Here is a 19,680-nt window from a genome sequence, read left to right on the forward strand (position 1 = left end):
GTATATATATATATATATATATATATATATATATATATATATATATACACATATACACACACACGCACAAGATTGCAAGAGAGGGGAAGTTTCTCATAGCAGGGAATGTTCCAGAGACAGTGGTGCAAGGGAAAGGACCAGGGAACTCCTAGGGGAAATGGGAATAGGAGATAGAACTTACACGTCTAGGTGATGTCGTTCAGCAGCAAGGTGGGGAATCTCTGGGTCAGAGAGCTACAAACAGCAGCAGTGGTTTGGGGTCAGTTTTATTTGGGGTTCTCCAGAGAAATAGAACCAATAGGACTTGCATATATATGTGCACATGTATGCATGAGTGCTGTGCGTATATTTAAATATATGTAAATATATTTTTTACATAGAAAAGGGAACAAAAATCAAACCCACCATATATTCTCTTCTGTATTTTATATCTATTCACTCATTCTTAATTTTTTATTAAGTGTTCCCCTGTGCTGTCATTTTAATAATTAAATAAATAATTCTGAGATTCAGGCATTAGTTATAAATATAAAACCCCATTGTAAAACTTTTTGTTAATTTGAAATCATTTAGATTTTTACTTTATTTCTACCTTTAGAGTGGCAGGAAAGGACACTCTTGCCTGTTTGGATCACAGACCTTTTGAATATTTCATAGACAGAGCACAGGTAATCATTATATAGAGTTGAGCCATTGTCACCATGACCTCGGAGCAGGAAGGTCAATAGGGCCTGAATTCAATTTAACTACAATATTTCCAGTGCTTATCAGCCATGTTACTATATTAGTCTACTAGGGCTGCCATAACAAAATAACAGACTGGGTGGCTTAAACTATAGAAATTTATTTTCTCACAGTTCTGGAGGCCAGAATTCAAGATCAAAGATTAGCAGGGTTGTTTTCTCCGGAGACCTTTCTTCTTGACTTGCTGATGGCCATCTTTTTTTGGCTGTGTCTTCACATGACCTTTTCTCTGTGCATGTACATCTCTGGTGTCTTCTTTTTATAAGGACAGCAGTTCTATTGGATTATAACCCCACTCTATGACCTCATCTAATGTTAATTGCTTCCTTCAAGCCCCTATCTCCAAATACAGTCAGATGAATTTTAAGGGACACGATTCAGTCCATAACAATGAGTCTAGACAAATAATTCACCTGTAAGTCTCTTCTTTTTCCTATGTGTAAAATAAAGATGTTAAGAATTACTTTGCAGAGTTATCCTGATTATTATTATTATTATTTTTTTAAGGAGGGCACAGCTCACAGTGGCCCATGCAGGGATCAAATCGGCAACCCGGTGTTATCAGCACCATGGGCTAACCAGCTGAGCTAAGCGGACACCCCTATCCTGATTACTAAATGAGATACTATGTATCAAATTCCAAACACAATAGTCATGCTTAGTAAATACTACACTTGCGATGGCTGTTATTCTAATTGTAAATTTGCCATACCTACCCCTGACTTTCCATCTCCCATTGGTAGTTGCATAGGTATCAAAGGAGTAGAGGTAGCAGGGGCACTAACCAAGAACTTATCATGGAATTACACTTAAAACTAATGATACTCTTGATTAGGAATTAACCAAGATCAGTTTGATTGTGGGTTATGTCCCACTTTTATGATTGTCCATAAAGATATTATAATCTCTTCCCATCTAATTTTGTGTTGTACTTTTGACAGACGGGAATGTTATTCAGGGCAAACTTTACAAGTAAATGTAATTGAAATAGATTAAAAAAAAGACAGAATAATAGTTTGATGTAGTTTTTGGGCTTAAAACATCATATAGTGATGTGAGCCTCAACATGTAGATAAACCACTCAAGGCACATTTAGGTACACTGAGTTGCATAAAATTACACGACCATTTTATAACAATGATGAAACTACTACCTAGATTTCTTTACTCCTGTCCAAGATATATATTTTAAGCTCATTTTAATTATTTACCTTACTCATTAAGTGACTTTGTGTCTCTAAGCTGGTTAGTTTTTTGTTTGTAAAATAGTGATAATAACAGTACTTAACCCATAGGGTTTTATGGGTATTAAATGATTTTATTCTTTGTAAAGTGCTGAGCAGAGTGCTCAACACATTATAGTTATCAATAACATTAAATTTTTATTATAATTTCTAACAGTGTAATTAGGCTACCATTATCTCCTGGTCAGTTGCTTTCTCTGGAGATGCAATTGTGCACATTTAATTCTTTGAGGTATTTAACTGCTGTATGTCTTGTTTTCCTCAGACTTACTTCCAAGACCCTCCAAAACATGGCCTATTTTACCCACTTGGCATGAGGTCGTACTATACACCAACTGGAACATCTGGCTCCGTTCATTTTTTTCCTTCAGTCATCTGTGTTATCATTGGATCAGTGTAATTCTCATTCTCAGAAACACTTTTCAATGGCAGTGTTCAATCAAATTCTTACCATTTTTAAAAGTACAGATAGAGTTTACTTTCTCTACTATTGCTGTACATATTATTTCTCTTTTTTTCTGAATTAATTCTAGTCTGATTCTATTTTAGTTCAATTGGAACTTTAAACAAATCATCATCCCATATTTTCAAATAGAAAGAAATACTCAACATGACTTTAAATACATGTTTTTGGAGCTTATGACTGGGGGTGAGAGTGAGGGATAGAATGATGTTCCAGCCAATGGGAGTAACATTTACTAAGAGCCAAGAAACACTTTGAGTAAGAAAGAACAGAGCATGTGGGGGCAACTGCAAATACTTCAACATGGTTGAAGCAGAGTTTGGAAGAGAGAAGTGACAAATGTTGAGATTGGTGAGTTAAGTATGGGCCACAAATGTATCTCTAAGCCATGCTAAATGTTGGCATTGAGAGCAACAAAGGATTTTAAGTAGGGGAGATAACACTTTTAGATTTAAATTCTGGTGATATTGTTCTAACTGCAGTGTAAAGGGTGAATTGAAGAGGTAAATTATAAGGAAAATAAATTTGTTAGGGAGATGTTAATCAAAGCTTGGAATGCTTTTCCTCTCCAGATTTGGTGTTTCTTTTCATTCAGGGCTTGGCTTAAATGATACCTGCTTAGATAGGGCATCTTAGTTATAAAGTTACCTCATTTCCAGTTCTCACTTTGATATCACTAGCACGATGGTCTATATAGCACCTATCAATATCTGGAATTTCCAATATATTTGTTAATTGTCTTTCTTCTTCTACTTGAATGTAGACTTCATGAGAACAAGAACCATATCTGTGAAATTCTCTACTACATAAACAGGAGGTGGCTTATATTGTAGTAGTCACTAATATCTAATCATGAAAAGAATGAATCAATGCATACCAAGTATGATAGTACTAAATATGATAGTGCAGGGGCAGGGAAGATGGAAAGACATTAGGAATAAAGTATTAAGAACTAGACTCTAAATCTTTCGTCCAGCATCCTGAGATGTTTGATCAAAGGTTGATGTTTAGTTAAGCTTTTGATAATATCAGTTGAATGTATGCAGTGGAGATAAAAGTGGGTCTTGTTGAGGTTGCTACGAATTAATTATATATGCAACGATGCCTCTAAGTGTGCTGTGATTGCTTGAGAAGATTACTATGTATCCTTCCCTCAATTTATGACCCATAGCTGAAATTTAAAAATGGGATAGTGGTATGCATCCCTGCTGGTGCTGAGTGACAAGCAAAGTATTTAAGCTCAGGGATCCTAAACACTGAAGCTTCCCTCAAATGATGTAACCCATATTCTTGTCACTTTGTGTCCCCTCTGATCAAAAATCCCTGTGTAGTGATTGGACAATGAAAAACTGCATCTGGTTGTCCACAGCGTCTGTGATGCTGTCATTGTACACCCGGCTGTTTCTTAGCCTTCCATATCATTAAGTAAACGTGGTGCTGGTTTACTTCTAAATATGACTGACAACGCAAACCTGAAACTCCACTATGGGGTCCTTGCAAATGGCAACAGATAAAAGAGTTATTGCAGAAAATGTGACTTATTTTAAAATATGTGTATCCTTTGCAATATGTACACCTCTTATCACTAACCACACAGCCACCATCCTGAGCCTAACACTCACATTTCTTACATGGGTTATTGTAATGTTTTCCTAACTGGCCTCCCCACTGTAATCTTCAATTTATTCTCAACTAGGCAGTCAGTTTATGCCATTCCTCAACTAGAAATACTGTTGTGGCTTATCTCGGCCTAAAATCCAAAACGTTCTTATTGTGACCTACATTATTCTACATGATCTTGCTTCTTATTCATCTTTTACTCCCTATCTCCTCCTCATTCCTGTCTCCTTGCTATGTTTTCTAATATCAGGCACTTATTAGTATTGTCCTAGAGTCTGGGATTTAGATAAGTAAATGATAAAAATTCCTGTTCTCATAGAACTTAACCTTTTAAAAGTGTGCATGGATGGATGAATGGATGAATGAAAGGAGGGATGAATGGATGGATGGATGGATGGTTTGATGTTAATAGACAGATAGGACTTAAATTTATGAAAATACAGATAGGATTATGTATAGAGAAAAAAACACAAAAAAAAGTTATAGAGGAATAATGCACTGGAAATGGAAATATTCCTCTTGGATTCCAGAGTAATAAAGTCATGGGAGATAGGCCCTGAAAGTTAGAGTGCAATTATATTGTTTGGGGATAAATTTGCATGTCAGAGATTGACATATATGTAAGTTGCTTGTTGAACATATAATTATTGAACACCAACTTTGCCCATTGTTTTTCTAAGTGTCATAAATAAAATTGCGAGCAAAACAGACACAATCCCTACATTTATTGAGTTTATTGAGTTAGAGTAATAAATGGGAAAAAAATGTAACTTATTTGAGGTAACTCTTAGAACTGAGCTACTTAACTGTAGCTTTCATCTATTATTTCTGAGTTTAAACTATGTGAAAACAATAAATGAAATACATTTAGAATAAATTGAAATGATTATGTCCCTTATAGTTTACAATTTCTTTTCATTTATTCACTCATTCAATATACATTGTTTTTTGAGTGCCTACTCTATGCAGCAAACTGTTCTGGGGACACTAAAATGAAAGAAAGTCCTCCTCCAAGTCTGATGTACAAACAAAAGAGCCAACAACCACAGCACTGTGAAGAAAGCACTATGAAAGAGGTATGTATGAAATGCTGTGGGGGAAGCCATAGAAAATAGTCACTTAACTAAGTTGGGAGAAAAAAGAAATCTTCATGAAGGAACTAAGCTGGGTCTTGAAGAATGAACTATAACTATGTACAGGTATGGTTTTTGTCTTAAATATATACTACCAGTGGCATATGATTTAAAACAGTGATATTTATAATAAAAGAGAGATTAAATTTAAGTGTACAAATGAAATGTATACTGATTGGAGAATTGACAAGTCATGAGGCTATAGCATTTGAGCTAAAAATTACAGGATAGATAGTATTTTGATATACAGAGATATGGGAAAGAGAGTATACATTGGGAGAATGGAAGGGCACTCTAGAAATAGCTTTATCAAAGAAACAAATGTAAACAAAAGCAGAAAGTATTGGGAAAAGGGAAAATCCAACTATTGTGGACATGAGACATAATTTATGGCCAGTTTTGAGAAAACATGTATACCTTTGAGAATAAAAATTAGATACAAAAGTGAGTGTTTATAAAAGGTAAAATTCCACCAAATTACTGGAAGCTTCTAGATTCGTGAATTGTTCTTTATTCTTTTTTGTTTTTTAACTTTTATTTATTTAAGTGTGTTTTTCCAGGACCTATCAGCTCCAAGTCAAGTAGTTGTTTCAATCTAGCTGTGGAGGGCGCAGCTCACAATGGCCCATGTGGGGATCGAACCAGCAACCTTGTTGCTAAGAGCACTGTGCTCTAACCAACTGAGCTAACTGGCCGCCTCCTCATGAATTTTTCTTATAAGATCTCTTGGACAATTTATCAGAAATAATTGCATAGAAATGCCTGATTGCAACCTGACTTCTAGGTCCTCACTCAGAACTCCATACAACTCCCATCAAATTCTGGTGTTCAAGGGGCCATTGTGAATGAGGGGCCCTGGCATACTGAATTCATCAGACTCAAGGTAAATCTAAGTGTAATTAAGAATGTTAAATTTATATTTGCAGAAGAGTGGGGGCGGGAAGGGCAGGAGGTGTGGGAAAATGGGGTTATTTAAGATAAAACTGAAATGGGGAAAAATGAGGGCAATCATGGGATGCCTTAAAAGCCTTCTAAGCTTTTTTGGCTTTATTCATTGAAAGGGGTTGCAAAAGTTTAGAGAAATAATTCTTGTACTTCAAGACTTATTTTCTTATAGTAGAGAGCACATAGAAAATTATGTGCAGAGATACATAATATTTCCTGGAATGAGAGTGGACTACACATTCATGCAGAAATTGATTTGACCTCCACTTTGATCTAGCATGTGCTATAGTTAGATGACTTAGGATAGGATTTCAAAGTCTACCTTCAGTGCTGAAAATTTTTTTTTTTCACTTTCTTGCCCTTAAAAATCCAAAGGTATTTGGCAAAACAAATTCAATGCAATTTTTATTATTTTCTTTAAAAGTGATTTTTATTGTAATGACATATTTAGGAAAATAATGAGTTAGGCACGGAGATTTCATGATATGCTACTTTGATGGAGACAAGTGCTTTCATTATTAAGCTCCCATACATAAGGACAGATAAATAGAGTAACTAAATAAAGATGACAAATTGATAGAAATAATTTTATTTATTATTATTATTATTATTTTATTAGTTTCAGGTATACAAAACAAAGTAATACTTAGACGTTTATCATTTATATCCCTCACACAGTGATAACCCCCCTCCCCACAATCTGCTACCCCTCTGACATCGCACACAGCCATTACATTTCCACTGTCTCTATTCCTAATGCTGTACTCTGCTTCTTGTAAGTATATACATATATATGTATATAAACTTGTAGTTGACATTCATTATTGTTCAGCTTCAGGTGTACAGTGCAGTGATCAGGCATCTACATCATCCCTGAGGTGGTCTCCCTAATGAGACAAGTGTCCATCGGATACTCTACAAAATCTTTACAACATAGAAATAATTTTCTTAATTAGGAATAAGAATATAATTGCATACTTGGGGGAAATTAAAAATTAAAGCTAATACTAAGCAAGCTTCAGTTTATCTCTTCTCTCTCTTGTTGAATTTCCCATTTGCCCTACAGAAAGCAAAGGTTATAAGCCCCTGTGGGATGACACTCAAAATGCTTTTGTTATTCTTCCAGGTGACCTTTAGAGTGAAACTATTATAATAGAGCTGTGAGGATTAAACAGGGTGTTCTGTGTTCATATTTTCTATAAATCTAGGATTCTTTTATGTAAGGTAGGTGGGGTATTTTGACAAGTATAGTGACATGGCTTCTTGTTTCCACAGTGAGCATCTGTTTTGCACCAACTTGTTAGATAGCAAATGTATATCCTTTTTTCCCCACTCTATCTCAGCTCCCCTCAGGCACCACAGCTTGCCCTGTGTTCACATAGGTCTCCACTCCTGTGTGGGCTGTGGGGCTTCCCTAACACCTGACTGTGTTTGCCTTGCTCCTTGGAGTGTTGTCCTCATAGCCCCTTGTATCTGAATAATGAGGAGAATTTGTTAAAATGCAGATTGTCTGAGCCCTGAGTCCAGAATGGGGTCTAGGAATCTTTACTTTTCACAAGCTTCTCAGAGGGCTCTTTTCAGCCTTAGATTTGAAAGGCTTTATTCATGACTAAAGTGCAAAGCTGAAAATCAGAAGACTTTCATCCTATCTCATCAGTATTCAGAAATGGTATACATTACTTTGAGTTTGTATGCTTCATTTTTCTTATCAGAGATCAGCTTATGAAATGATGACTCTGAATTTTCTAACATTAATATTCTATATGCTAAGTTAGGCTCTGAAATGCTCTCTTTTAGCCCTTCCTCATTTCTCTTTCTACACCACTCCTTAATCCGGTGGTTCTCAAAGTGTAGTCTTATGGCCAGCAACATCAGCATCTCCTGGGAACTTATTAGAAATGCAAATTCTTCGATGTTACGTCAGTCTTATTAAACCAGAAAAATGGGGCAGTGTGGCATAGTCCTCCAGATGATTCTGAAGCATGCTACAGTTGGACAACTACTGCTCTAGTCAGTCCCTTTCTTTTCATTGCAGTGACTACTGACAGGAAATAATGGAATCTGTTCAATCAATCCACACTGAGTTTTAGGGATATTTGTATTTCAATAGAAATTCCTGGTCAAAGAAAGAGTTCTACAGAAATAAAACACTAATAGAAGAATTTATGTTATTATAGCTCCTGGAAGGAAAGTATTTTTATGAGAAAGTTGGTTAAGGAGGCCATCAAGCAATCAGCTACTTCATACTTAATCTACACTTGAGGGTATCCTGTTTCCAATATCAATTCCTGTGTAGATCCATCAGAACATACCTATCCCATATCATCCTTTCTAGTTCTCTTCTCTATAGAGTACCAACTAATGTATAAAGTAATCCGTGCCAATGCACAATGATTTTTATTAATTGTGAGTAGCTTATAATTTCACTAGGGCCTTCTGGAGATGATACCTTAATCCCAGGTGTTGGAAAAATCTAGGTGACATGGTAGATTGATGAGCTAGAGAGATTCCATGAAGCTTGCTCTATTTCCTCATGACTCTATGATCTTTCTTTTTCTTCAAAGCTGAGTTTAGATTTGTATCTGGACTATCTACCTTAAAAAAATTCTGATTGCTATGTTACCTTATTTAAAAAGCAGATGAGAAGTGTTAAATTTACTCTGAAATTTAGAGGAATGCATGTTTTTGCTGACTATAAGGAAACATTTCTAAGAACTAAAGTTGTCCATCCACAAAACTCAAGCAGCATAATGTAGGTATCAGAAGCATGTGCTTTGAAAGCAAAGAAACCTGAGTTTTATCGTGCAACACATCTTATTAGTTATTTGACTTTGAACAACTTAGTAAATGCTCTAAACCTCAATTGTCAAAAAAAAAAATTACAATAGTGTCTTCTTCATAGAGTTACTGTGAAGATTAAGTGGGATAATTGTGAAGTACTTAGCAGAGTACAAGCACAAATGAACACTTAGTAGATGGTAACTATTATTTTCATAGTTTCAAGCAGAGAAGCAGAGACTGAATCACCACCTTACAGAGTTGCTATAGAGGGTGGGATGAACTGCTAATATCTATTCTAAATCTATAAATGTTAGACCCTAGAAAACTGTATTTTCTTTAACTGTTTCATTTAGATGAAAATAATTTATGGGACATAATGAAATATGAAAACAAAACAACAACAAAAAAAACAAGTCTTCCTCAAGGAAATTTTAAGGTGTGTTTTGGCTGGCTTATTTTTCCAGAGATCCATAAAACAAATCCTAAATTCTCTTTAGTGGTTATTTGTTTCCCCATTATGAAACACTTCCACATTTAGAGCACATTTTCTTTGATGATATTTTCATCTCTCACAGCAAAACTCAGACATGGGTGGACATCCAATCTCATACACCTCTAACTCGATCCCTTACGTCTAATCTCATGAAGTTTATAGAATACAGTCTGGGTTGGCTTCTAGAGCTACTCGGTCTCTGGAAGAGAATGGCCTTTTTCTCTTTCTAGTCCATTTCCATAGAGTTTTTAGGGATATAGCTTTCTACTTTCTCTGGATTAGGTGATGGATAAAAATGTTTATCAATCTGACAAGTTATTTCTTGCTCTTATTCAAGGTGTTCAACATTGAAGGGTTTTACTTTTATATTCCCTGGATGAGTTGTAAAACATCCATGAAGAATCAACAATGTTCTAAAAACTTTTAAGAAAGAAATGTTCTCTGGTGTCCTAGAAAAATGTGATTTTAAATGATCAATGAGTGAGACAGTATTTTCAAAAATCGGGAAAGAAAACACTTTCTTTTTCCTTAATATATACAATATGTATTCTTCAAATGAAAATGAATCTAAAACTTTTATAATACTTTAAACTATTCTATTGCCTTTGCTTATAAATTACATATCTTGCTATTATTAGTACTGCAGATATTTTGGAAAAACTGGTATTAGAATAAAAGCAGAAATACAACTTCAAAAAGTGAACCCTTTTCTTTTTAAAGATTTTTATTGAAATATAGCTAACATACAGTATTATATTAGTTTCCAGTATACATAGCAGTACAAGTTAAACCTTTTTATTGATCACTCATGACAATCCTTCTTGATTTCATTCTTGGCCAAATAGATGCATTATTAATAAAGTATTTATTTTTGCTGTTGGCTTTATTTACCTTCACACTGAGTACTGGACCCTTTGGGGACCTAACATGCCAATAGGATGGATGCCAGCTCTCCAGCTTTGAAGTCAATGATCCTGGGTTCACAGCAATAGTCTTAAAATGACTCAGGCAGAGGTTGATGAACATTCAGTCAATGCCACTGACTTTGGAGGCAGCAAATTTGTGAGAATCAATGATCTGAATTCAGACTTGGGCCTCTGGTTTGGAAACTGCAAAGTTTTATCATCAACCCACTCTGGTAAGGAAAATAGAACTACTGCATGTTATGTTTTATGTACTCATGTATCAATATTATAAAGTCCTGCCACACATTCATATACATAAAATTCCAATGACAATAGTACCAAGTCAAGGGAAAAACAAAACAAAACAAAAAAACAACTTGAACTTAAAACCAGAAATCCTGGGTAGAAATCCTCTTTTTCCACTTATTGGCTGTATGATTATAGGTAAACTTCTAAGATTAGTAATTACAACTTAGATTGGATTTTGTAGCAATAACTGTTTTAAAAGTTTTATATACAATATTTTCATGATATACATACTTTCATTGTCCTAATTTTACAGAGATGGAAACCAAAGTGCACAGAATTTCAGTAACTTTCCCAAACTCACAGTTTGTGGTGAGGATTCAAACCGTACCAATCTGGCTGCAGGGTCCACTTTCTTAACAATTACACATATTGCCTTACTTTTCTCATTTATTTATCACAGAAAGAGAAAAAGAACATCCTTGATACCAACAGCCAAATATTATTATTGGTCACAAACATAATGATGTGATGAGTTAATGTTATTAAATATTAAACATAAAATAATATATTTATATAATTATGTAAAAGAGAATAAGCTACTGTTTACTATTGTTATTTCAGTACCAGGTGCTCCAAATTTAATAGTCTCAGCATCACTGTAAGTTAAGATTTATAATACCAATCCCATTTACAGCTAAGGGAAATAAAATTCAGAGAGGTAAAGCGATTTGCCAAATTCCCATAGTTAGGGAGTGGTAGGACTGAGATTCAACTCCAAAATCCAATTTATGTTGATTTTATTATACTGACTTTAATAATTATAAATAATATATCTACCCTTTAGGAATTAACACTTTATTCATTGAAAGTAAACATGGTTCTGAAAAAAATAGTAAAATTTCTAAAGTATATGCTATAAATAATTAAGGGAAATGGAAACATCATCCCCCCCCACACCCCTCGGTAATGACTGAAATGTCTTCAGGAGTAACACAGTGATTGCCCATTTTAGAACAAATTAAAAAGGATACCTTAATTCAACTGAAAGCTCAAATTGATTTTTTTGGCAATTGCTGAAAAGAATATGGATGTATACATGAAATGTCCTCGCCGTAAATATGGCAATTGATTTCTTTAATTGTAAATATTGGTTGGACAACAAAACCTTTCGATGCCCCATGCACAAGAGATTATTTTCTTGATAATTGAATGTGTAGGTTAAGACTCTAGTATAGACAGAGGAGAAAAGCCAGGCTTGCTATAAAATCCAAATCCAATTTAGAGACTTAAAACAATTGAAATCTGGTTCTTCATGGGGCCATAGTTTCAAACCATGATGAAAGGGTCAGGGATAATGGATATTTGATATGCATATATTCTGCAGCAATTATATTTTTATAAGGTCAATTGGAGTCATGTGGGTAGTTGAACACAGCATGGCTCCTTTAACACCATCAAATAACCCACCTGACTCAAAAGTCCTCAAATCAAATATTAAATCAGAAGACCATTTTAAAAGCACAGATATTTAGGGGCGAAGGTCCTGAGAATCTGCTCCATGTGTTTTATTTTACCAGATTAATTATAAGAAAATGGGACTTGGACTGAATTAGCGCTAATAGGATCAGACTAACCAGGGTATACAAAACTAATATCAGCTGTCAGTTACAAAGACATGGTAGTGTCTAATTATTACGTCCAGGAACATCAGGGTGGGGTATACTAAAGTGAATTTAAAATGACATTAGAACCAAGATGTAAAAATAACCCAGGACTTGCCATTCCTCTCCATAGGAATCCTGATAGAAACGCATGCCCAGAAAAAGCAAAATTACCGTTTTACCATGAGTGGACTTTTGCCTTGATTCCCCTTTAACTCTCTCATGAGCTAGCCAGAGAAAATGAAGACGATTCCTAAACTAGGTTAATCCAAATCAGCCAAAACCAAAGCAGGCTGAAAGATCTGTTCAGCTTACATCCTCCCCAAATCCCAAACACAATGACAAACTCCGGTTTGAAATACAGTCAAATCATATGTACCTGCTTAAGGAGCATCAACAAAAAAATCAAATTTTCCCTAATGTCAATGGTGGAAGTGACCTAGTTTCCGTCTTAGACTTTTTCATGTCTTCTGAAAGATCTGCCTTTGCTGTGTGAAAGAAGAGAGCATTTTAAAAAAGATACCACCCTCACCTATAATTCTCTTGAAATATCTTCCCTTTGAACTGCAGCCCATTACAGTATCTTAAACCTATCTAAAAAGCTTGGATTAAAACCCTCCTCCCTGGGGATGAAGTTGGGGCTGGATAGTAGAAGCAGGAAACAGAGAAGAACCTTGAATTTTTTCCTCAATAGCACCATGCCCCTGATGTTTTCCATGCCCCTTTTGTTAACCCTAGAGCATTGATACCAAAGCTCATAATCAGCAGAGGGTGAGAATCCCCTTTGGGGGAGGAGATCACAGATTATCAGAGAAGCTCCGCTCACAACTTCTCCAATTCTCCCCACTACAATTCTTTCTTAGGCCAATGAACTGGGAACTTGATCCCCTCAAGATCCTTTTGATTTTACTTCTAGAGTTTTTGAAATAGTTTAGAGAAATACATTACGTTTATTTGAAGTTCACATTAAGCCTAAAACAAAAAAAATCCATCCTGAATCTTACGTTTAAATTCTTTTTGTTATCTTACTAGGTTGCAAAACAAGATTTTTCAGCGTACACTAGGTACCATCAGCTTGAAAATGCCGTTATACCTGTCACGTAAACATAGCAGCAGTGCATTAACGTTCTCTAAACAGCAACAACCTTCTCCAGGTAAGGTCTTGTTCCCACAGAAAAGATAAAGTTTTCAATTGAAAATGTCTTTCTTTTTTCTCAGAAAAGTTGAAGCCAGAAAAGCATCAGTCCTCCCTTACTTCTGACGCAACCTAGTACCAGCCAGATGGGTTTGATTGGTAGCTGCAGCCTGGATCATCCATCACTGGAAGAGCTGGAGCCCCTTCTGCATTTCCAAAGCTGTACTCCACCATCAAACTGTTAATGCAACCAGCGTTTCCAAAAATCTGCATGGTCAATAAAGCCAACAAGATTTCCAAATACCAAATCCACATCAATAAAATTTAGAAATCAGAAGCACTGCCAAGCCATTATAGCAGTGTAAACTTAAGACACCAATTTCACTCTGCAATATTATTTCTTAATTAAAAGTACTGTTTCCAGAACCTTAAAATATAGACCTATATTGATTTTCTTGCCACAACCCATAGCAAAGAACTAGCATTATGGATAAAAGGAAGTAGAAAGAAAAGAGAATAGAATTATAGAGAAGAAAGCTATGTTACTTGGTTTTGTTCTCCACTTTGTATTAATTCATACCAGTGGGCAGCCACCCACAATTTGCAGACTTAAACTTCAATCACTTATGACAGTATGCTTCCTATTTCCATCTATAAAATGACTTTCTCTTTCAGATTAGAAACAAAAACACTCCTGCCTTTTTGCATGTTGAAACATTTTCAAAGCAGGCCTCTAGACATTTCTCTTTATCTTGTTAACATCCATCTCTGTAGTGGATTAGTATATTGAACCAGCCTCTTTGTTTCCATTTCTTCACTGCTCCACACTTAACAATTTGACTAGGGTTCTCTCCAGGAAGACACTGAGAATGGCCCTATTGTTAGACCATTTCAGATATTCACTATGTGACCTGAAGCAAATTATGAAAAGTGTTTCTCAATTTTAATTCCATCATTTATTAAAATGGTGTAATATTAGCACCCTGCCTCATATGATGATAGTAAGAATTATGAGGTAATGTAAATAACAAACTTAGACAGTGTTTGGTACATCATAGATGCAGAGAAGGTATTTGTATAGGCCACTCTCCAAATAAATGTTCTGACCTTGAGGGTTTCCTGATGTTCTATCCTGTGCTTCTTCACCTTCAGCAAGGGGCCCTGGGGCAGGAGAAATAGCACAGACGACAAATACCTGAAAAAAAGATGGGGTAAATTTAAGAATTATGAAAACACCAATGTGTAGCACCATAAAGCAGCATCCACAAGGGCTGTGCCATAGGTCTATAATGAAGATTTCCTTTATTTTTTTTTAGATTTTTATTAAAAAATATAGCTAACATACAACATTATATCAGTTTCAGGTGTACATCATAGTTGTTCAACATTTATATATCTAAAGAAGTGATCACCATAAGTCTAGCAACCATCGACACTGTACTATGCTATCAGGATATTATTGACTATATTTCCTATGCTGTACATTACATCCCCATGACCTTGTTTTATACCTGGGAATTGAACCTCTTATTCCCCTTCACCTTCCACTCCATTTTTTAAATTTTCAATTACAGTTATCAGTCAATACTATTTTGCATTAATTACAAGTGTACAGCATAGTGATTTGACATTTGTATAATTTAAGAAGTGATCCCCCTGACTAGTCTAGTACCCACCTGGCACTATACATAGTTGTTACCACATTATTGTCTATATTCACTATATTTTACTTTATATCTCCATTAATATTTTGTAACTACCAATTTATACGTCTTAATCCCTTCACTTTTTTCACCCTGTCCCCCAACCCCATCCCATCTATTACCCCGATAAATCTAGTACCCATCTGACACCATACGTAGTTATTATAATATTATTGGCTATATTCCTTATGAAATACCCTACATCTCCATGACTGTGTTGTAAGAACCAACTTGTACTTACTTGCTTCCTGTTTCACCCACCTCCTAACCCCCTTCCCATTTGGCAATCATCAAAATATTCTTTATATCTACGAGTGTGTTTCTTTTGTTCTTTAGATTCCACATATAAATGGAATCACATTGCATCTGTCTTTCTCTGTCTGACATACTCCACTCAGCACAATACCCTGCAGGTCCGTCCATGCCACTGCAGATGGAAAGAACACATTCCCTTCCATGGCTGAGCAATATTCCATTGTATATATATGTACCACCTTCTCTTTATCCATTGATGGACACCCAGGCTGCCTCCACATCTTGTCCATTGTAAACAATGCTGCAATGAACATATGGATGCACACGTCCCCTTGAAATAGCGTTTTGGCTTTCTTCAGATAAATACCAGGAAGTGGGATTATCAGGTCCTTTTTTGTCTCTTGTTATAGCCTTTGTTTTAAAGCCTTTTTTGTCTGGTGTAAGTATTGCTATAACATTTTTTTTTTTTTTTTTTTTTTATGAAATAACTTTTTGCATCCCTTTACTTTCAGTCTGTGTGTATCCTTCAATCTGAAGTAAGTCTCTTGTAGGCAGCATATGTAAGGATTTTATTTTCTTATCCATTCAGCCTACCTATGTTTTTGATTGGCACATTTAATCCATTTACATTGAAATAAATTATTGAGAGATATGTAGTTATTGCCATTTTATTATTCTTTTTTTTTTCATGTTAAAGAAGTCTCTCTAACATTCTTTTAATACTGGTTTGGTGGTGATGAACTCCTTTAGCTTTTTCTTGTCTGGGGAGCTCTTTATCTATACTTCAATTTTAAATGATAGCCTTACTGGGCAGAGTACCCTTGACTGTGTAGGTCCTTGCTTTTCATCATGTTGACAGTTTTGTGTCAATCCCTCTGGCCTGCAAAGTTTCTGTTCTGAAATCATCTGACAATCTTATCGGAGCTCCCATATAAGTCACGAGTTGCCATTCTCTTGCTGCTTTTAGGATTCTCTCTTTGTCTTTAACCTTTGTCATTTTAGTTATAATGTGTCTAGGTGTGGGCCTGTTTGGGTTAATCTTGTTTGGGACTCTGCACTTCCTGGGCTTGTATATCTATTTCCTTCACCAGGTTAGAAAATTTTTCAGTCATTATTTCTTCAAATAGGTTCTCAATACATTGCTTTCTCTTTTCTCCTTCTGGTACCCGTATGATACTAATATTGTTATGCTTGATGTTGTCTCAGAGGTCTCTTAGATTATCCTCATTTTTTTAAATTCTTTTTTTTCCTTTTGCTGCTCTTATTGGGTGTTTCCTGCTACCTTGTTTTCAAAATTGTAAATTTGATCCTCTGCTTTAGTCTACTGGTGATCCCTTCAAGTGCATTCCTCATTTCAGTTATTATATTCTTCATTCTGACTAGTTCTTTTTCTTTTTTCTTTTCTTTATAGATTTTTATGCTTTCTATTTATTTGTTGAAGTTCTCACTAAGTTCCTCAAGTATCCTTATAATCAGTGTTTTGAACTCTGTTTCTGGTAGGTTGCTTGCCTCCATTTTGTTTAGTTCTTTTTTCTGGAGTTTTCTCCTGTTTTTTCATTTGGGATGTATTTCTTTGTTTCCTCATTTTGTCTGCCTCTCTGTGTTTGTTTCTGTGTATTAGGTAGATCTGCTATGTCTCTCAATCTTGCTAGTTGGCTTTGTATAGTAGGTGCCCTGTGGGGCCCAGCAGTACAGTCTCCCTGGTCACCTGTGCTGGGTGCTCCATGAGTGTGGCTTTTGTGGATTCTGTGTGCCCTTCTGTTATATTTGAGCCTTGATTGCTGTTGGCATGTCAGAATTAACTGGCTGTAAGGTTTGGTCATGTCCATAGCTTAAGGGCTGCTTAGCAGGGGGAGCTTACCACACCGAGTGAGATTTGCCCCAGTGTGCTCTGGTGCCTATTGATACTACTCTTTGGGTTTGCCACTTGTGGGGTTAATTGGGTGGTGCTCTGCTGTGGACTGAAGCCAACTTCCAGTATATTGGTTCTGGGGCCTCTTGGGAAGGGATCTGATGCAACCCACATTAACCACTGCCTGTGACCAGCTGTGGACTACCTGGTAGGAGCTACAAAGTGATCCATGGCTGGTCACTGCCTGTTCTGGACCTGGAGGCATGTGGGAGAGGCCGTGCTGTGAACCAAGAACAACTGTCACCAGTACCAGGTCTGGGGTAGTTTTGCAAAGAGTCAGGATACACTGCGACTTGCTGTTGGTTGCCAGCTCCTATAAGGTTCAGGTGCTGATACAGAGTTGTGTTGTACAGAGTCGGGTGTGGCAGGGTCTCAGTGATTCACCAGGGTGCAGCAAGTGGAGCTCATCACAAGACCAATTCAGATTCAGATTTGGCCATGGGCATGGGAGAGGGCTCAATGCAGGAAAAATGGTAGTCCCCATGCTTGCTACACAGAAGCCGGACATCACACAGGGAAAATAGTGACTATCCTCCAGCTCTTGTGTGAAGCCACACCATCAGTCTGCTCTCCATATGTCCCCAGTGCCCTCCAGTCACTATCCTTCCGCTGGGGCCCAAGGTAAGTACCTACTAGCAAGTGTGTGGGGTCCCTTTAAGAGGATATCTGGGTTTCCCACAGCCTTCTGTTCCCCCTAGATGGTCGGAATCCCACTGTGTTTCACAGCCAGGTGTTGTAGGGGCTTCCCATCATGCACCAGTACTCCAGACTGGGGAGCCCTGATGTGGGTCCTTCCCTCCTCTGGGGGAAACCTCTGTGACTGAGATATCCCTTCCAATTTTCATCCTCCACATGGAAGTTTTGGACCAGCCTGTTTCAAACCTCTACCCCTCCTACCAGTCTCCACATGCCTATTTCTTTATATCCTTAGTTATAAAACTTCTGTTCACCTAGACTTCAGATAGTTCTCCAGGTTGATTGTTCTGTAATTTAGGTATAATTTTGATGTGTTCATGGAATGAGGCAAGCACAGCATTTATCTACTCTGCCATATTGTATCATTCTCTCTATGTATTTGCTCAGTTCAGCTTCATTTGAAATATTTCATGCAGACCACGGGGCTAAATATTTTTGAATGCTTTTATCTTCACTGTTGGCGTCTCCTTTGATCCTTACAATAGCACGAGCAGTAAGATGGAAGTTTGATGCTCCTTCGCAGATGAGGAAAACGAAGTACATCAAGTGGAGTTGAATTGGTGTCAGCAGATAGTGAATGGAGGTCAGAAGTAGAGAAGAGACCCAGGTCTCAGAAGGCGTTGGGCTTAAGCTGGCGAAGCCTGGAATTTAGGTTCAGAATCTCTGGCATCTACGAAAATGCTCAGTAGATTGTAAAGATTTCTTCTTGTTGAATATTCACACAATTCCACATGGTACCCAGGGTCTGGTATTTGATTACACATTGTCCTAGTAAATTTCACATGCTTTGCTTACCCTAATAAGATTGGACGCTATTTAAGATTCTAGAATTCTAGCATCTTAACTTCTTTTGTAATTTTTACCTTCAACATTTAATATAGTTCATCAACTAATGATAAAATCAGATATGATTGTGATGTGTCTCTTGGAACTATGAAGACACATGTGAAATCTTGTAAAGTGAAGGAAGACAAGGAATAATAGAAAAAAAATAAATTCAATGGAAAACTTAAGTATGATTATGGACATAATCTAACATTATAACACTCTTTTTTACACTTTCAACCTAGTTTGGGTTTCTTCTTTAGATACTGTTATCATGTCATAATTTTATCTAACTTAAAACTTCAAGAAGAAATTGGACATACAATGTTTATGAACATACTGAATTGAAACAATAAACAAGGGCATTTTCAATGACTTGACTACAGGCAAGACAAAGAAATCCATAGTCTTTTAAGGCAATGTATATGAAATCTGTGTTCATTAAATTATGTTTTACTCACAGGGCAAACTATTTCTTGGTGATGCAAATATTTTCTAATGTTTAACAGTTCAATGTTTTTTTTGCTGGTGAGTCAGTGACTTTGAGTTTTATGAATGATACTTATTCCTTATTGTGTAAAGTTCTATTTTGATATGTCTCTGAAATTAGTAACAAAGAAGGGGGGGGGATCCGTGTTTATATGGTATAGCTGGAGCCCAAAACTTCAATTTTGTTTTATTTTATTTTTTAAAACTTATTTATTTTAAGTGTGTCTTTCCGCGACCCATCAGCTCCAAGTCAAGTAGTTGTTTCAATCTAGTTGTGGAGGGCGCAGCTCACAGTGGCCCATGTGGAGCTCTAACAGCAACCTTGTTGTTAAGAGCACCGCTCTCTAACCAACTGAGTTAACCGGCTGCCCCTCAATTTTGTTTTAGTTAAGCAGCTTCTTTTATAAAGTTGTCTTGTTTATGTTTAG

General features: G+C 36.3%; 1 long non-coding RNA gene across 1 annotated transcript; it reads left to right on the forward strand.

The window, feature by feature from the left end:
- Positions 1 to 220: 220 nt before the first annotated feature.
- Positions 221 to 14,680, forward strand: LOC148758786 (uncharacterized). The gene is made up of 3 exons (XR_016020225.1): positions 221 to 5,269; positions 5,764 to 10,560; positions 13,456 to 14,680. It is a non-coding gene; the product is annotated as an uncharacterized LOC148758786 (long non-coding RNA).
- Positions 14,681 to 19,680: the final 5,000 nt, after the last annotated feature.

This window comes from Rhinolophus sinicus, chromosome 2, assembly GCF_057876585.1.
Source record: "Rhinolophus sinicus isolate RSI-liver-muscle chromosome 2, RSI-T2T, whole genome shotgun sequence".
In the NCBI taxonomy this organism is placed as follows: domain Eukaryota; kingdom Metazoa; phylum Chordata; class Mammalia; order Chiroptera; family Rhinolophidae; genus Rhinolophus; species Rhinolophus sinicus.